The 15,440-nt window shown below is 31.5% G+C and overlaps 1 pseudogene; it reads left to right on the top strand.

Annotated features, from left to right (window-relative positions):
- Positions 1–11,734: 11,734 nt before the first annotated feature.
- Positions 11,735–12,298, top strand: LOC125858760 (probable (S)-N-methylcoclaurine 3'-hydroxylase isozyme 2; annotated as a pseudogene).
- Positions 12,299–15,440: the final 3,142 nt, after the last annotated feature.

Raw genomic sequence — 15,440 nt, 5'->3', positions numbered from 1 at the left:
AAAAATAAATAAGTTTATGATATACTTCACTTAGATAGTATTTCATTATTTTTCTATTAAAATAGGTTTCAACTATGAAGTAGTTCACTTTTGCAATTCAAGATAAGTTAAATTATTTTAGCCAAATAATTAATTATCGGATAATCACATTAGTGGACATTCTAGGTGCTTTTGAAACCTTCCTAGAATGTTAATAAGAACCTCGAACCCTTTTTAAAGTTTTCACTAGATTTCTGTTTTAGTCTTTTGAAAACAATAGTTTTCTTGATTTTTCTTAAAAATTAAGTGGCGACTCTTAAAACAGTCTAAATATTTTTTTTAAATAAAACACCCTCAAGAAATGTTCAATTGCTTAGATCATTATTCAATGCCATGTGGATCATAAAATAAATGATGGTTGCAATTCATTTCAAATTTTACACTTAACAAAAAAGTCAAAAATAGTAAAAGTAAAACTAACGATATCCATTAAAATATTTGTGATCATTGACTCTTGAAAAGATTTGTCGGTAAAATGCAAATAAATTTAAACTCAACGATAAAATATTTTTTTAAAAAAAATAAATCATCTAATTAAGATGAACCTAATCATAAGGAATTAAACTTTCCAATTCTACAAACTGCATACAAGTATAAGAAATATGATCTACTTTTGTCACATTAGCAATATGCTCTCGAGCATGCCTATATTTATTAATCTTGTGTATGATGGATAAATTGTTATTTTCATGTTCATTCATTTTAATTGACAAAATATGTATCATATTTTGGGAGTAGAATTAGAAAAATAATACTGAGTAGTGTTTTTTTATAAGCATCTGGTGCATTTTGCTTCTGCACTTAAAATGAAGAAAACATTAAGCGAAATGAAATCAGAATAATTTTAATGGGTACCGTTAGCTTTACTGTTACCATTTTTGACTCTTCTGTTAAGTGTAAGATTTGAAATGAATCTCTACCATAAATTATTTTATGATCCACATGGCATTGATCTAAGAGGCCATTGAACATTACTTGAGGGAATAATACTTGACTGGATCTTTTTCCTAATTACTTCTCGATTCCAACATCTTCTCTATTTTGGGATCATTTTTAGCAGCATTAATTATAGTAACACATTTGCTAGAACGTTAAAGTTTTTTTCCGTCAACTACTACCGTATGTTTTTCAAAAACATTATGACTAAATAATTGGAACGGGTTGATAAGATAATTAGAATGGATATCTTTTTACCTCTTAAAAAATAGTTTAAAATAAAAAATAGATTCAACAAAATTTAAATAAAAAATTATTTAAATTAATTGGGTGATTTTCTAAGAAAAATATCAATAGTTGAGTGACTTTCTAAGTGAAATATCAATAGTTGAATAACTTTTGAGTTATAAAATAAAGTTGAGTGACTTTCTAAGTGAACTATCGAAAGTTGAGTGACTTTCTAAGTAAACTATCAAAAGTTGAGTGACCATTTGAGATATTTTCTCCCTGTATTTGGTTTGTTACATGTATAATGGTGAGACTGTTCCATTTTTAGTCAAAAGTATTGACTTCGAACCCTAGATGTAAAGAAAATTTGGTTGAAAGCGCCACTTTAAATGAATCCGGCAATGCACGTACTAAATTTGATCAAAACTCTAATATAAATTTCAAACACCGAATGAAAAACGAAAAATAACTATGGTCAACGATACTTATTCCTTATGAAATGGGGGCAATATATTCTTTTTTTATATGAGCAATCTATTGAAAATGAGAAAAATAATGTTAAACGTGAGTTTGACCTGTTCACATTAACAGTTCTTAGCTTTCTTTTCTTCAAAGAATCAAGGAGATCGTATATTTGGGGTTAAACAAAATACTTAACTGCGAAGATAATATAAGTAAATTTTAATTAATGTTTTTTTTATTTAGTAAGGAAATTAATTAATATTTCTATTAAGTAATTATTTTAATAAAATGATTAACTAATATGAACAGAGGGGAGTAACAATTATAGAAATGTTAATATGGAATTAATATTATGGGCCTTTAATTCTGCATGATTAAGCAGTGTAAGAAGATCTCATGCCAGGATTTTCTTGAAGTTATACTTCATCTCTTTCATTTTTACTTGTCATTATTTGATTTGACATACTGATTAAGAAATATAATTATTGATATAAATATTTTACTATATTATCTCTATTAATTGANATAGTTCTTTTTTATGTTATGTCTATTCAAGTTATTTTTATTTTTATTCGGTTCCGTCCTCTCTCGTGTCTACTTGTTTTGTTCTGTTCAGTATAATTGTTTGCTTTTGGCTATTAATAAAAAGTCAAGGGCTATTTGTTCTCTTTTGTGTTTAGTCCGGAAGGCGACTTGAATATGTATGTGTATGTTGGGAAGCTGGTCATTGTCTGCTACGGTTCTTATTTTTGGCTTGCATAGCATCATGGTGTTTAAGTTCAAAATGTTGTATGTTAGTCTTAGTGTGTTCTCATGAGCCAACATTATTGTTTAATGATCAACGCCATATTTCCTCCACCCCTAGTTGAATGAAAGAAACAATACGTCGAGATTTTGAGCTTGTGTCTTGTATTCGTCGCATTTCATTTTGAATTTTTTCACTCAAATGATTGTTGAGTCTGCTTTGAAGTGTAGGTTTTTCGTCTTCCTTTTTTTTTCAAATTGCAATGTGTTTTGTTTCTAGTTGTTCTTTTCAAGTGATTGTCTACTGTTTATTCTCTTCGTTCCTTAAGGTGTTTTATTTTGTAAAGTCCGTGTGCCATTTCCTAGTTCGGTGGTCGGATGATTCTCCAACATAGAACCATACTCTTCAAGTGTAGTATCATGAATCATATAGTATTAATATGCATCCTTATTTAACATTGTTTCAGCACAAAGTACTTTATTAGGAACCATCATTTTGATATATCTATGTGTCTTATTGGCATTATATTTGGTTCCACTGTTTATCTTATTTATTTAGATTTCAATTTATTGTATACTCCTTTAATCTTGAATTAACTTTGATGCCATACCTTATAGTAATTTTTGGAGGCAGTATTGTGTCAACACAAATTAAATGTTGACCTTGATTCCTTGTTCCTTTCCACTATTTTGAAGAGCATGTATAATGTGGTTTACACATTTAGTTCATTTTTTGTATTTTATTTTTTTTTAGTAAAATTTGTTTTCTCCTCTGTTTTTGAACCCGCCCAGTATCCATTTTAATCTTGTGATAGGTAATAGTCTTTATTAAATGCTTATTAGTTTACATCTCGTATGACCTTGGCTCCAAAACTTGACACTTGATCACTACTCGTCACTTATGAAAAAAAAAATGAAATAAAAAAACTATAAAAAAAAAAAATGAAATAAAAGAATAAAATAAAAATATAATAATAAGTCTTCATTAATTTTCCTTTAAGTTATCGTATGATTGTTGTGTTGTTAACAATGATTGACTAGAGTTATTTTATTTATTTATTTATTTATTATTGTTATTATTTTTCATCATTTTGTTTCCTCCCCAAAAATGCTAATTTTGTTATTTGTTTATCGCTTTGCATGAAATCTGTCTCTGGGTCCTCATGGACTCCTTCTTCCTCTTGCATTTCGAGAGAATCGTAAAGACTCAAACTCCTTCATTCGAGTCAGCCAGCCACTAAAATCGACGAACAGGTCCCGAAAGCGGAAAGGATGTGCAAGAAGTCGGGAATCGAAAGACTGGGCCAAAAGCCCACTTTTGACCGTTTATTTATATTTTAATTGTATTTTGTTGTTTTGGGCATAAGCTCTTGTTAATTAATATTGTTATTATTCTACTAGAATTTTAGGACAGGTGAAAAATTGGGCCTTAGGCCCCAAAGGCAGGATAATTATTTTATTGGGCAAATCACATAAATCCCACTAGTTTAGGTCTTAATTATTAAGATTCCCAATAGTTTCAAATATTACTTCATCTATCATATTTTATGATTAGGATACATGAGTCTGAATCCATGAGATACATGTATCTGTCGAATTTTAAAATTGAGATACAAAATTTATTTATTTAAATTAATTGGTTGTAACTTATTTCCTTAATTAGAGGAGTAATTGAGGATTTTCAAAATACATAGATAATTAATTTCATTTTATTATTCTATGAAATAGTAAATTCATTAATATTATTAATATAAGATAAAAACATGTATATCTTGGTAATGTAATTTGATTAATTTCAAATTATTACTCTTAAAATAATAAATTCATTAATTTGATGTATCTATTATCAATACATGATGTATCCAACAAACTAAACATTTAGATACATGAGTGCCATACAAGTGCATTCATATGTATCATAGAAGTATCTAGCATTAATTTCATGTATTTGTTATACGTNGTGTCATACAAGTACATTCATATGTATCATAGAAGTATCTAGCATTAATTTCATGTATTTGTTATTAATTTTATGTGTGTATATATATATATATATATATATATATTAATTTCATGTATCTTTTATATGTATCTAGTATGAATTTGATGTATCAAGTATCAATTGCATATGTTATATCCAAAAACATGTATCTCAAATACATAGTAAACATATACATCTAATTATGTGTATCTAAATATGAAATATACAAAAAGAAGAAGCATATACATCTAATTATGTGTATCTAAATTTCATACGTTATATCCAAAAACATGTATCTTGAATACATAATAAGCATATACATTTAATTATGTGTATCTAAATATGAAATGTAGTTGAAACACATGAATCTATGAACAAATCACGACTGTAGAGTATCTGTCGTATTATTAATATCATAGTGTTGTTAAAAATCATGTATCCGAAATTTAATAAATAGTGGATACATATACATGTTCAGATACCCCATTACTAAAAATACAACTCGGATCTTAATTAAGATTACTACTTATTGGATACACATGTTTCAAGGGCTATATCAAAGTAATATTGGTACTACCACATTCATATCACAGTAACCAAAGAAAGTCTTAGAAGAACACCAGCAAACAAAAACTCTCTACAATATTTCCTTCGATCCTTTTGCACCGTGGCATAACATAATCAAAACTAAGATCCATTTCTTTCGGAGACAAACAATCAAGATCCACTATGAATTGAAAGTTTTCTCTGTAGCAGTTACTGTGATTGGAACTCGTGATAAATGAACAATACAAAATGATATTTGGGTTCAGGAGAATTTGTGGTGATGATATCTTGAGAAGAAGAGAGTAGATTAACTATTGTTGAAATGAAATTGTAAGGTGAAATTCTTGAATCAGAAAGGAGGAGACATAATTGAGTGATAAGCATGGGAGGGGAGAATTAAGAGATAGTGGTTGATTTGGAGTGAAAGAGATATTTAAGCAGATAATTAATCAATAATAGTTTNGCAAGAAGTCGGGAATCGAAAGACTGGGCCAAAAGCCCACTTTTGACCGTTTATTTATATTTTAATTGTATTTTGTTTTGGGCATAAGCTCTTGTTATTTAATTTTGTTATTATTCTACTTGAATTTTAGGACAGGTGAAAAATTGGGCCTTAGGCCCCAAAGACAGGATAATTATTTTATTTTAGTTTAGGACAGGTGCAACTTGAATGGGCCTAAGGCCCAAAACGAAAAGGGCCCAGATACTGGCCCAGGTGAACAGAAAAATCGGATTTGGGCCCAAGTCTCTTTCCTATTTATTTTTATTATGTTTATTTATTTGTTAATATTTGTCGTTAGTCTTAAGGTCGAAAATATTCAAATCCTCGGAAGACACTCATTTTGAATTAATTACTTAACTAAATTACTCATCTTTCACTTGACTTAAAAAAAAAATAAATAAGTTTATGATATACTTCACTTAGATAGTATTTCATTATTTTTCTATTAAAATAGGTTTCAACTATGAAGTAGTTCACTTTTGCAATTCAAAATAAGTTAAATTATTTTAGCCAAATAATTAATTGTCGGATAATCACATTAGTGGACATTCTAGGTGCTTTTGAAACCTTCCTAGAATGAATAAGAACCTCGAACCCTTTTTAAAGTTTTCACTAGATTTCTGTTTTAGTCTTTTGAAAACAATAGTTTTCTTGATTTTTCTTAAAAATTAAGTGGCGACTCTTAAAACAGTCTAAATATTTTTTTAAATAAAACACCCTCAAGTAATGTTCAATTGCTTAGATCATTATTCAATGCCATGTGGATCATAAAATAAATGATGGTTGCAATTCATTTCAAATTTTACACTCAACAAAAAAGTCAAAAATAGTAAAAGTAAAGCTAACGATATCCATTAAAATATTTGTGATCATTGACTCTTGAAAAGATTTGTCGGTAAAATGCAAATAAATTTAAACTCAACGATAAAATATTTTTTTAAAAAAAATAAATCATCTAATTAAGATGAACCTAATCATAAGGAATTAAACTTTCCAATTCTACAAACTGCATACAAGTATAAGAAATATGATCTACTTTTGTCACATTAGCAATATGCTCTCGAGCATGCCTATATTTATTAATCTTGTGTATGATGGATAAATTGTTATTTTCATGTTCATTCATTTTAATTGACAAAATATATATCATATTTTGGGAGTTGAATTAGAAAAATAATACTGAGTAGTGTTTTTTTTATAAGCATCTGGTGCATTTTGCTTCTGCACTTAAAATGAAGAAAACATTAAGCGAAAAGAAATCAGAATAATTTTAATGGGTACCGTTAGTTTTACTGTTACCATTTTTGACTCTTCTGTTAAGTGTAAAATTTGAAATGAATTTCTACCATAAATTATTTTATGATCCACATGGCATTGATCTAAGAGGCCATTGAACATTACTTGAGGGAATAATACTTGACTGGATCTTTTTCCTAATTACTTCTCGATTCCAACATCTTCTCTATTTTGGGATCATTTTTAGCAGCATTAATTATAGTAACACATTTGCTAGAACGTTAAAGTTTTTTTCCGTCAACTACTACCGTATGTTTTTCAAAAACATTATGACTAAATAATTGGAACTGGTTGATAAGATAATTAAAATGGATATCTTTTTATCTCTTAAAAAATAGTTTAAAATAAAAAATAGATTCAACAAAATTTAAATAAAAAATTATTTAAATTAATTGGGTGACTTTCTAAGAAAAATATCAATAGTTGAGTGACTTTCTAAGTGAAATATCAATAGTTGAATGACTTTTGAGTTATAAAATAAAGTTGAGTGACTTTCTAAGTGAACTACCGAAAGTTGAGTGACTTTCTAAGTAAACTATCAAAAGTTGAGTGACCATTTGAGATATTTTCTCCCTGTATTTGGTTTGTTACATGTATAATGGTGAGACTGTTCCATTTTTAGTCAAAAGTATTGACTTCGAACCCTAGATGTAAAGAAAATTTGGTTGAAAGCGCCACTTTAAATGAATCCGGCAATGCACGTACTAAATTTGATCAAAACTCTAATATAAATTTCAAACACCGAATGAAAAACGAAAAATAACTATGGTCAACGATACTTATTCCTTATGAAATGGGGGCAATATATTCTTTTTTTATATGAGCAATCTATTGAAAATGAGAAAAATAATGTTAAACGTGAGTTTGACCTGTTCACATTAACAGTTCTTAGCTTTCTTTTCTTCAAAGAATAAAGGAGATCGTATATTTGGGGTTAAACAAAATACTTAACTGCGAAGATAATATAAGTAAATTTTAATTAATGTTTTTTTTATTTAGTAAGGAAATTAATTAATATTTCTATTAAGTAATTATTTTAATAAGATGATTAACTAATATGAACAGAGGGGAGTAACAATTATAGAAATGTTAATATGGAATTAATATTATGGGCCTTTAATTCTGCATGATTAAGCAGTGTAAGAAGATCTCATGCCAGGATTTTCTTGAAGTTATACTTCATCTCTTTCATTTTTACTTGTCATTACTCCCTCCGTCCCTATTTACTTGTCCATATTTCCTTTTTTGGTTGTCCCTATTTAGTTGTCCATTTTGACAAATCAAGAAAGGACAACAAATTTTTTCCTATTATACCCTTATTTACACTTCTTGAAAATTGTAAAAGTGTATGTTGTTTCCCTCCAATTTATTTCACTTTAATTCAAATAAGTGGTTGTAATTTTGAAGTGAAAAGTTGTCATAAGGGTAAAATTGTAACTTCACTGTGCTAATCATTGTTGCCTTAATCTGTGTGCCATTTCTAAAGTGGACAACTAAAAAGGGACGGAGGGAGTATTTGATTTGACATACTGTTTAAGAAATATAATTATTGATATAAGTATTTTACTATATTATCTCTATTAATTGATATTTAGTATTAAATTTTAAAAAATAATTTAGAGAATAATATTTATTATTAAAGGTAAAATATAAAAAGAAATTATTTTTTTAATATATATCAAAAAGTAACAAGTAAATAAAAATTTATTTAAGAAAAAGTGACAAATAAAAATTAACTAAGGGAGTTTTTAGGAAGAAAAGTCAACTATATTTAGATGGACATGTAAGTCAACTTGAATTATTTGTATACTCCCTCTGTCTTATTCTGTGAGTTACTTTTCGAATTTAAATAAGTTTATATTTGATCGTAAGTTTTTTTATAAATTTTTTAAATATTTTAAATTATTAATTTTCGTTACTTATAATATTTTTTACGTAGTTTAAAAATATATGCAAAAAAATTAAAAATTTCATATGTAAATTTCTGATCAAACTTAAATTATTTAACTCTCAAAAAATAAAAAATATTACATAAATTGGAAGTTTGGGACACAGGGAGTAATATTCTCTAGTTCAACATTAGCAATAAATAAATTATTAAAAACGTGACAAGATATTAATTAAATAATAATTAATCAATGTATTCTTTTTGACTCTTCTAGAAGATATAGATAATTATTTGGAATTTAAATACTCGAAAACTTTTTTCTTTTTTAATAAAGGGTAATTCTAGTAAAAAAAATAGTGATGAATAATATTTTTTTTTAAAACTCATTTATTTTGGACTATAAATATTCTTTTTTTTACGCTAAAACTCTCGTCATTTTGCTCTCTTACACTTTGTTTGGAGGATTATTACACATTGTTTCATAATGTATCGTATTGTATTGTTTTAATGAATACATTGTTTGGATAGATTGTATCGTTCTCTATCATTACATAATGTCACATATCCATAATTTGAATGATAACCTACAAAAAAAAGTAGGATACTGAATAGAGCTAACAACACGGTCACACCAAATCAGTCGTTACATAAAATGAAATCTTTTCGTCGTTATCTAACAATAAATTTAAACGATACAATACAATAGAATTTAAATAACAATTAAAGCAAATATCGTATTTAAACTAACAATACAATAACAGGTAAGTGTTAATGACTTTATAGTACTTATATATGTCACGACCCAAACAGTTGTGATTGACACCCACACTAACACTCCGGTGGGAGAACCACTACTACAACCCAAACCAAGTAAATAATCTAAAAACTAAGGCATTTAAATCAACACTAAGGAAATAAAAATAGAGTTCCCATAAACTCTAACAAAAGTCTAACAATAATAACTAACAATGCGGAAGAATAACCTAGAACTTGAAAGTCAATGTACCAAAACATTCTAACAATGAACCAAGTCTAAACAATAAAGGGATACAACCCCAACTAATGAACTAATCAACTAGCTAAAACAAATATTTAAGTCCGGAAATGGTGGACATAGACGAAAGAGAATCCCATGGTAGCCCGGAAGAGTTGGCTCACCCTTGAATTCGAAGCGACGATCACTGATCTTCTAAGTGAGGTCTGTCAATAGCCGCTTGAAGATCCCTGTACTCAACAAAAATAAAAGTAAGTGCAGAATCAGTACACAACCACAGTGTACTGGTAGGATCACGCGACTATTCTACTAGTGCAACATAAACAAGTCAAACAACATTATAATCACACGCATATATATCAATATATACAACATTATCAACATTTACGAACAACTGACAACTTCACATTTTATGTCAAATCATTGGTCCTCTCATGGAACCCAAACCCAAACGTTAGCATGCGGGAACGTGGCAATCGATCCCATATTTATATCGGAACGTGACAACCGATCCCATAGTTATGCCAGAACGTGGCAACTGATCCAAGTTAGTTATGTCGGAATGTGGCAACCGATCCCATACACACACCACAATCACAATCACAATCACAATCACAAGTATATCATCAAGATCATACATTTAAGTCATGATTTCATGGCATTCATCAATTCTCTATCTCATTTACAACAAGTGTGATCAACGTTGTAACATTCATACATATATAAGTATCATAATGAAGCAAGAACAAGCATACATCACACAATCATAGAATCACAACCATTACCTACCTCGAAACAAGCATGAAACCCTAAGAAACTTGATCCTTCCCTTTTCGGATTTGTTCCGCTTGTTTTGGTCTACAAACAATTAATATAATACGAAAATCAATAAACAATCATTAACTACCCGGATTACTAACAATTCTATGAACCCTAGATCAAACCCATGATCCCAATTATCCAAATTAGAGTTGTTTCCACTATAGAATCTTTAACAAAACCTTCCCCCATCGATATTCACCCATTCTATTACGTTCTACGGATCGAAAAATGGATTCGGAGAGTGAAAATCTTACCTTTAGCCTCAAGAATGGTGAAAAGCGAGTAGGGGTCGACTGGGGTTCATTCCTTAGCTCTAAAAGTCAANNCATGATCCCAATTATCCAAATTAGAGTTGTTTCCACTATAGAATCTATAACAAAACCTTCCCCCATCGATATTCACCCATTCTATTACGTTCTACGGATCGAAAAATGGATTCGGGGAGTGAAAATCTTACCTTTAGCCTCACGAATGGTGAAAAGTGAGTAGGGGTCGACTGGGGTTCATTCCTTTGCTCTAAAAGTCGAAAAGTGCATAATGAGGTCGTTTAGGAGTTTATTAACGACTTTAATACGCGTCGGGCCCGCCACAACGGCCACCATCCCGCCACAGCGGCATTCTCGAGACAGAGAGTTATTTCAAGAATTTCAAAATTCTCATTTCACAACACACCTCTAACCCACGGCGCTCAGTAAATACTCTTTACGCTAAGATCGATTCTAGGAGTTCTATTTGCCCGTATTAAATTTGTAAAGTCATACGAATTTCTTAACGAGTTATCTAACTACTCATGTAGTCAAAATCATAATTACTTCACCCGATTGTTACCATATTTCCCTACACCTCAACGACTACGATTTTATCCAAATCTGGACAAGGTTGGAAAAATCCAAATACTACAAAAAAGTATTTCGTCCCCAAATTTTCCCCCATTGGCTTTTCTATAACGACGGAAACATGTCGTTACAATATGGGTATGGCAATAGACAACTTTCTCAGCATACTTGCATGTTTTTATTTGGTATGTTATGTCATTGTTGTGGTAGCTTCATCCCCTCATTCCGCAACTGGAATCCTTAAGACTCAAGATCGTTTTCTCTCAGCCTGGTCTCCGCCCGATGTTGTTCCATATGAACTCTCTCTTATTGATCAACACTCAATTGTCTTTTCAAGTGATTTGAGCAATCACTGGAAGTTCTTGCGGGAATTTTGTCGAACACATTTGTTCTCACCCAAAGCGGTTGAGTCACAGACTGCTTTGAGGGAGAAAAAAGTGTTTGACACTATACTATCACAACAACTGAATGGGCAATGACAGAGTTGCTAAGGAACAAGGGAGTTATGCACAAACTTCAAGCCGAGCTTACAAGTAAATTCGGGGAAAATGATATTATCACAGAATCAAACATCACTGAACTTCCATATTTGGCTGCTTGTATAAAGGAGACATTGAGAATCCATTCACCTACTCCCTTCTTGATTCCTCGTCGTGCACCTTAGACGTGTAAGATTATGGACTACACCATCCCAAAGAACTCGAAATTGTTTGTGAACGCTTGGGCAATAGGGTGTGACTCCAACACTTGGGAAGATGCATTGCCTTTCAGGCCTGAGCGATTTCTTGACTCTAATGTGAACTTTAGGAGTCAAGATTTTGGGCTCATACCATTTGGTGCAGGGATAAGAATATTCCATGGCTTAGCTCTTTCTAAGAAAGAAATTCACTTGATTTTAACTAGTTTGATCCATTACTTTGAGTGGTCACTTCCTAATGGTGAGGATCCAATGCAGTTAGATATAGAAGACAAGTTTGGTGTTACTTTATAGAAAGAAAAGTCTCTACTCATTGTTCCTATGTAATATGAGTATTTTTTCTATAGTCTATATCCAAGATATAATGTCAGTGGGAGTACAAAATAAATGATTTATTGTGCGACAAGTAAAATAGTAAAAATATTAAGTACAACTTGTTTCTTGGGGTATAAAGATTTTTCACAAAAGTCCTGACATTATTGTATGGAGATGCGTTCTGCTAAGGTGGGTGCAATGAAATTTCTTTCAGTCTGACAATATATGAAAAACTTCAATACGATAATAAATTATTATTATGTTTAGCTAGACAGTAAATATTATATGAAAATCCTTGAATGATTTCAAAGGTTTTAAAGTTATCCTATTGAATAGTACCCCAATGATTGTGAGATCGTTTTATATAAAGAAAGATTAATTTCAGTCACATTAGAATGAAATCCTCAAGACTCAAGATCCTCTTATATCAGCCCTGGTTTCAAATAGATGTGAATTTTTTAGGTAAAACTAATTGAGGCTGACATGACACAATGTTGTTCTTGAATTTCAGGAATTAATGGGTGTGGGTGTGGGTTCTGACACCACAACCTCAACAATTGAATGGGCAATGACAGAGTTGCTGAGGAACAAGGGTGCTATGCACAAACTTTAGGCTGAGCTTACAAGTAAATTCAGGGAAAATGATATAATCACAGAGTCAAACATCAGTGAACTTCCATATTTGGCTGCTATTGTCAAGGAGACATTGAGAATCCATCCATCTACTCCCTTCTTGATTCCTCGTCATGCTCCTGAGACGTGTAAGATTATGAATTCCACCATCCCAAAGAACTCGAAGTTGTTTGTGAATGTTTACGCAATAGGGCGTGACTCCAACATATGGGAAGATGCATTATCTTTNTTCAAATAGATGTGAATTTTTTAGGCAAAACTAATTGAGGCTGACATGACACAATCTTGTTCTTGAATTTCAGGAATTAATGGGTGTGGGTTCTGACACCACAACCTCAACAATTAAATGGACAATGACAGAGTTGCTGAGGAACAAGGGTGCTATGCACAAACTTTAGGCTGAGCTTACAAGTAAAATCAGGGAAAATGATATAATCACAGAGTCAAACATCAGTGAACTTTTATATTTGGCTGCTATTGTCAAGAAGACATTGAGAATCCATCCGCCTACTCCCTTCTTGATTCCTCGTCGTGCTCCTGAGACGTGTAAGATTATGAATTCCACCATCCCAAAGAACTCGAAGTTGTTTGTGAATGTTTACGCAATAGGGCGTGACTCCAACATATGGGAAGATTGTTATAAACAAGTTGAAGCTAGAAGTCAGTTATTATGAATAGTGAAACTGGAAAGTTAGTTATAGAGTTTGTTACAATGTTAGTTAAAGTTAACTCTGGTTGAGTTAGATTAACTAGATTAGAAGGTTATGAGTAGACACACTATAAATAGCATAGTGCCAATATTGTGTACATATACATTCACTTTTCATGAATAAAAGTTACAGTTTTCTCTCTAGTTCATCAGTGATTCCATAACCTTGTTTCACCATTGTTGAGTCTCATCATGGTATCAGAGCCATCGATGATTTACTGATTATCTCTGCATTTTTTTCGATTCTCTACTTACAGTGACAACTTTCTCAAAAGGAGTTGCATTGTTTGAGAAGTAGTTGAATCTATATTGTTTACGCTGCTGTGTAGTCATCAATGGCGATCGGTGAAATGTCAAACTCTGATTCTACCATTCCTACAGCTGTAGGAAGAGAGTTTACAAGTGATTCTCATCATCTGCTGCACCTGCAAGCATGTGACACTCCAAGTAGCTCTCTTGTCTCTTTACAACTTACTGGATCTGAGAATTATTCTCTGTGGAGTAGATCAATGAAGATAGGTTTTCTAGGAAAAGGAAAAATAGGTTTTGTTGATGGTACTAGCTCAAAGGATAAGTTTCCTGCTTCTCTACATGCTTTGTGGGAAAAATGTAATGCCATTGTTCTCTCATGGATCATGATCTCTGTTAGTTGAGAGCTTCTTAGTGGAATTGTCTATGCTAGTAATGCTCAACAAGTATGGACAGATCTCAAAGAGAGATTTGACAAAGTTGTTTACATGTTAAAAAGTGAAGTTCTTGATTGGTTGTGTTGTTGAGGTTTCTTGTTGATTTGCTTCATTTTTCTGGGTGGATTTTTGAGTTAGATCTGTTGTAAGTTGAGAGTACTAATGATTTTAAGTGTTTGGGGAAAGAACCATTAGAGTTTAGAGGGTTTAGAGATGAAAAACGGAAAAGAAAAGTCGTCAAACACTTGGGGAGGGGATGGGGCATCGCACCACCCAGGGCGCCCCAAAGCAGTTCCTGAATGTGGAGATCTGGGGCGACGCGCCAGCCAGAGCGCCCCAACATGCTCTCTGAATGTTGAGGGCTGGCACCCCGCGCCACTCAGAGCGCCAGGGACGCCAGTTCTCCCTATTCTTTCCCCACTTTCTCGTACTTATTCCTAAGTGATGTACCTATGTTTCCTAGTCGATTCCAACGCTCTAAAGTACATCTGAACATCATGAAATCACCCATAAACATGAGATCATGGACCTTGAATCCATAATTCAATTCAAGGAAAGTTTAGATCAAAGTCAAGAGAAGTAAGAGGCAAGTCAAGAGAAGTTCTTAGAGTTTTCTAAAAGTCTTTTGCAAACGTTTTAACTTTGTTTTAAGACTTAAGTTTTGAGTTCAGTAAGGAGTAAAGTTGAAGTTCATTTCTTCAAAAGTATATGGGGACTAAGTATTTCCAAAGAGATTTAAAATGTTTTCACATTTAAATAAGATCGGAAACTGAGATTTCCAAAGATCCTTCGGGCTAGTTTTCAGAAAAAAGTAATCGCTTTCTAAATAAAGCAAGAGGGGAAACTTTGATTTCCAAGATAGACTTTGAGCTATGTTTTTGAGCACTAATCTCAAATCACAGAAGAAATATGTTTTAAAAACATAAGAGCCAGTAAATTTTTGGGAGTAGTATTGAGCACCGAATTGGGGGAGCGTTCAAAGAACCCACAACCCCCATAGAACCATGTAGCCATCATGGGTAGAAGAGGTTCATACTTTTTGGATGAATCTTTTTCAGATTAGACTAGTAGATCCATTAGGCAGTTCAAGTTCTATACCTTTGGCCGGGTATAGGATGCTCTGGCA

Source organism: Solanum stenotomum, chromosome 3 (assembly GCF_019186545.1).
Source record: "Solanum stenotomum isolate F172 chromosome 3, ASM1918654v1, whole genome shotgun sequence".
NCBI classification, from domain to species: Eukaryota; Viridiplantae; Streptophyta; class Magnoliopsida; order Solanales; family Solanaceae; genus Solanum; species Solanum stenotomum.
This window is presented reverse-complemented; position numbering and strand designations above follow the sequence as displayed.